Source organism: Octopus bimaculoides, chromosome 4 (genome assembly GCF_046866305.1).
Source record: "Octopus bimaculoides isolate indiv1 chromosome 4, ASM4686630v1, whole genome shotgun sequence".
Taxonomy (NCBI): domain Eukaryota; kingdom Metazoa; phylum Mollusca; class Cephalopoda; order Octopoda; family Octopodidae; genus Octopus; species Octopus bimaculoides.
Window position 1 is genome coordinate 8,292,148 of NC_142931.1, and position 6,000 is coordinate 8,298,147.

Sequence of the window (6,000 nt, forward strand, 5' to 3'; positions counted from 1 at the left end):
CGGGTGAAATTAACGTACAAGTGGTTGAGCAACCCAGACACGCGTACATTTAACGTCGTTCTCAAAGAGATTCAACTTGACACAGAGTGTAACAAGGCTGGCCCTTCGAAATACAGATTTGCCATCTGAGTGGAGTAGAAGTGGAGTAGTGTGAAATAGTGTCATGCTCAAGATCACAACACAACGCAAGGAATCGAACTCAAAACCATATGGTGGTGAACTGAATACCTTAACCACTTAGTGATGTATCTTCAAAATTTCAGTACATATTTATTCCTTTATTGCGCACAGGGGACTAAACATAAACATTAAGGGGACAAGAAAAACACAGAGATTAGTCGATTACATCGACCAGAGTGCGTAACTGGTGACTTATTTTAACCCGAAAGGATGAAAGGCAAAGTAGACCTCGGCGGAATTCGAACTAAGAACGTAACCGCAGACGAAATACCATTAAGCATTTCACCTGGAGTGCGAACGATTCTACCAGCTCGCCGCCCTAACTTTATTTATTTATTTTTTTTTTGTTAGCGAATATAAATTATTGATTTCCCTGTCTAAAGCAAATGTATCGATAAAGAAATGCTGTGCGTTTGTCTAAAATGTTCTTTTCAATTTCTATTTTCTCTCTGTTAATGCGTTTTATTATATATATGCAAGCATTTATACATACAGTAATCCCTCGACTATCGCGGGTGTTACGTTCCAAATACCCATGCGATAGGTGAAAATCCGCGAAATAGAAACATTACTCTTTTACTCTTTTACTTGTTTCAGTCATTTGACTGCGGCCGTGCTGGAGCACCGCCTTTAGTCGAGCAAACGACCCCAGGACTTATCTTTGGAAGCCTAGTACTTATTCTATCGGTCTCCTTTGCCGAACCGCTAAGTTACGGGGACGTAAAGACACCAGTATCGGTTGTCAACCGATGTTGGTTGGGGGGGACAAACACAGACACACAAAGATATACACACACATAAACATATATATATACATATATACGACGGGTTTCGTTGGTCAGCCCGAGGCTATAGTAAAAGACACTTGCCCAAGGATGCCGCGCAGTGGACTGAACCCAGAACCATATGGTTGGTAAGCAAGCTACTTACCACACAGCCACTCCTGCGCTGTGTGGTAAGTATTGCATATATTTTTTCTTATTATTTCTATAATTTGCATACATTTAGGTCATTATAAATGCAAAACAACACCACACACTCGCCTCCCGAGTTTCATTTCCCGGACACTATGTGTAGCGTATCTACGGTACACTCCGTATTTTCTTTTAATATATTTTAATTAATGTGTCATTCAGTGCAGTACTGCACTACATTTTTATTTATGAATTTATTAATTTTTAGGAGTGAAAATGCTTATATGTGTATAAATAATATACATATTTATTTATTCTAATTTAGTCATATGACGTTAAATCTAAATGGTTATCATAGTCTATAGCACACGCCTCGGTATATAACTGCTATTTTATCAACGATGGAGTCAGGAATGTAAAAGTAAATATAAATCAAATGACATTCGAATGATTTATCAGACAACTCAGATGATTAACAGCGTACGTTAGGTTTTATAATTCCAAGCATGTTTTGAAGTGAAGACATTTCCTAATTCCAAATTAGTGCTGTTTGAACTGTTTTACACTTGCAGTTAATTCTAACAGCTTTTCCAAATGGAAGCCACGTATTTAACGGCGATTAAATAGGCGTGTGCAATGCTACAATAGATATTTCGCTTTTAGTTTGGTGAAATGCTAAAAGCGTAACTATAGTAACGGTAATATAGATGTTGAGTTCTTGAATTCTGACTTAGAATCAACATCGTTTCATCAATTCTCTTGTAATTCAATAAAGCTAAATATTTTACCTTGAGCTAATCGCATTATCTTATTAACTAGAGTTTTACTAGTCGTATGACAGGTAACTTTAGAACTATACTTTTGCTTCCAAGGATAATATCAGGAAATATAATATATATACCATTATCATAACTTGTCTTTTACCAAATGTTTAGATGTCTATAGAAAATAATGTAATTAGGCGCAGGAGTGGCTGTGTGGTAAGTAGCTTGCTTACGAACTACATGGTTCCGGGTTCATTCCCACTGTGTGGCACCTTGGGCAAGTGTCTTCTACTATAGCCTCGGGCCGACTAAAGCTTTGTGAGTAGATTTAATAGACGGAAACTGAAAGAAGCCTATCGTATATATGTATATATATATGTATGTGTGTGTATATGTTTGTCTCCCAACATCACTTGACAACCGATGCTGGTGTGTTCATGTCCCCGTAATTTAGCGGGTCGGTAAAAGAGACTGATAGAATAAGTACTAGGCTTATAAAGAATAAGTCCTGGGGTCTATTTGCTCGACTAAAGGCTGTGCTCCAGCATGTCCGCAGTCAAATGACTGAAACAAGTAAAAGAGTAAAAGACTAAGAGTAATTAATACTAATTAATAAAAAAAAACATATTTAAGGCGCAGGCGTGGCCATGTGGTATGAAGTTGCTTCCCAACCACACGGTTCCTGGTTCAATTTACATATTAATCGCATCCTTGGAGCTGGTATGTAACGCAGTAGAACATGGTGTTGACTTATAAATACATTTAATACACTTTATAGTATAATGTGGTTTCATAATGAAATACCGTGTGCCTACAAGTCATTAATGTTTACATGCCAGCTCCAAGGATGTGTTTTATATGTAAATTAGTTCATCCAAGTTCTGAGTTCAAATTCCGCCGAGGTCGACTTTGCCTTTCATTCTTTCGGGGTCGATTAAACAAGTACAAGTTACGCACTGGGGTCGATGTAATCGACTTAATCCCTTTGTCTGTCCCTGTTTGTCCCCTCTCTGTTTAGCCCCCTGTAACCAATAAAGAAATAAATAAATTAACACCACTGCATGTGGTGGCTATATAATCAATGTGTTCGGGGGCGAGAATGGATTAGATGGGTGCTGAAGAAGGGGCAACAACTTCCAGGATATGGCATATTCACTCATTACCTATTTTTCTCTTCGATTTCATCGTGTGTTTACATCTGACGCCTCGATATGAAACGTTGTAGCAAAAACAAACTCAGTCCTGGATGTAATTTCTATAGAATATCTGAAGAAATAACTGGAACTTAATTACGAGATATATAGAGTCAGGTAAACAGGTTACATCATTGCATTATTTAGAGAAGGACAAACCAGTCACCATCTCTCTCACTTTTTTTTTTGTCTTTTATCTTTTACATGATTCCATGAATAGATTGCGACCGTGCTGGGGCACTGCCTTAAAAAATATTTTAGTCGAAGGAATAGACTCAAGAACACGCAGACATAGATATACACACACACATATATATATATATATATATATATATATACATGACAGGCTTCTTTCAGTTTCCGTCTGCCAAATTCACTCACAAGCTTTTGGTGAACTCGAGGTAATAGTAAAAGACACGTGTCAAGATAGCATGCAGTGAGATTGAACCCAGAATTATGCGATTAGAAAGCACGCTTCTTTCCACTCAGCCACGCTTCCACCTGCATATGATTACTGTATTTGTTCAAATTATTCCGATCGATTTCTTATTTCTGATCGAAAGCAAATAATTAATAATATTTGTTAGCAAGTTTATGAATTATTAAATTCTAAAATTTCTTTTTATAAATGCAAAAGCAGGGCGCCAATTATTCAGAGAACACCTACATAGCAAAAACGTATCGAATGTTTTCTCAATCTAACATGGGTTCAATTATTCACATATTATTTCCACATTCCTGTTATTTTCTGATAATACTGAAAGCTATAAAATAAAAGATAACAAAGACTCATCGAAAGACATGTCAAATTTGTTTAGCTTTGCCGTCCATCTCATCAAAATGGATGACATGCGATGATAGTTGAACTTGAAAATAACCATTTTGTATTGCAAATTCATTTTCTGTTATATGCAAAACCATAGGAGCTAAATATTAATAAGATGTATTCAACAAATTATTGAGGGGTAAGTTTAAATATTATTCTTATCACTCATCGGCTTGATTTTGAGCTCTCTTCAGCGCACATCACTGTTGATGTGATATCAATAATTAATGTTTTAAACTAATTATAATACAATCTGGATCCAACGGTGTCATCCAATATTAATTCAAATTTGAGTCAGCTCTGAGATAGAGCTGAACTTATTTAAACATTGAAACATCGCTTGATCAATATTTTAATATCCAATGATCAGAATCTTATATAACTGATCTGAAAGTGAATATATTTCTATATTGCATATTGTGAATACTAATGTCCTTCGCTAAAGGTCCTCAATGGGTCAGACACTGGTTCTTTGTATCTCGGGGGGAGGGGACAAATTTCACTAAATATTTCAAAATTATTCATGAGCATCACGCGCATTTATTCACTTATCGGTCAATTATATTCATATACACACATACACACACATATATAGACATACATACGTACACACATATACATAAATATATATATACATGCATACATACCCACACGTATAAACATAAATACATATATAAATACACATATTTGCACACACACATATATACGTATATACATACACACACACACACACTTATATATATACACATACATACATATATATACACCTACATAGTTATATACATACACATATATACACAGTCATATATGCATACATACAAATATACATACACACACATGTATAAGTACATACATATATACATGCATAAAATCTTTTATTTGATACCAATTGGTTGAAGGAGAGGTTTTTTTCCAGCTGCTCGTCTATAATAACCAACCTTATGCAGATATGTAACGCACGCTCTTTGGACTAACTTCTAGCTGTTTTGCAATGTCAGAAGCTTTCGAACAGGGTTCGTTTTCCACAATTCTCTTCGAACAGCGAAGCTTCCCTTCCGAGGGACCAGGTCGGCTGAAACGAGAATCTGTTGATTCTTTTACTTGGCTTTTGAATTACGTTATAATTCTATTAACAGTAGCAAGAGGAATTTGAAGATTTTCGGCAATTTTTCGCTGGTTAAGACCAGCCTCAGATCGCCCAACAATACGACCTGTTTGGAAATCTGACAGTTGTGCTGAATTTTTTGTGCGTTGCATGGTTACTCTTCACAAATGTTTAATATAATGGCCCCTGAAATGAAAAAGAATAATTACATTGTAAATGTTACACCGCTGAAAACATATTAAGACGCTTAGATCAGAAATTTTGAAAATTAATGGTGTCTATTTACTTCCTGCATGTCTGTATATATATACATATATATATACACGCATATGTGTGTGTGTGTATGCATGTATGTATGTATATGATGTGTTTATGCTACTAGCTAGACACCATGCTTAGAAACGTATAATTCATTTAATTTCCCCGAACAATGTATCACTGTAAACAGCATTCCGTAATGTATCAGTTTCTGATTGGAATCAATGCAGTGGTTTAAAGGAGTTTAAGTATGCATCGCGATAAATATTAAATGTTAATAAATCTTAAATGCATCTCTTGAACAGATACTATTTAGTAATTATCAATGGGGAATGAAATACCAAAGGTGAATTAAGTGATTTGTAATGATAATGGCTATACGTTTTAATTATACATCGATCTTTAAGAATTGTTATTGAAATGAAAGTTAATTCTTTTGTTGTTTTGTTTCACTTGCATGAGTGGTAGAAATGTCACGTGGTTGTAGTTTTTCCCCAATGGATTTTGAAAGGACCAGGATGTAGCGTCGTTAGATAGTGTAGTTAATCTACTCGAAAACAAGGAATTAGTCAAATGTCAAGTAGGTGATATGTGAACGTACAAGTGAATTGTAACAGGAAAAAAAAATCAATGACTACATTCGGCGCCATTTTGAAGCATATATAAATCTGAATTAGAGAAATATCAGATATTGTGGTGCATTTATGTATCAGGATAAAAGTATTGAATGCCAACATTTGGTTAATTGTTAATATTATGC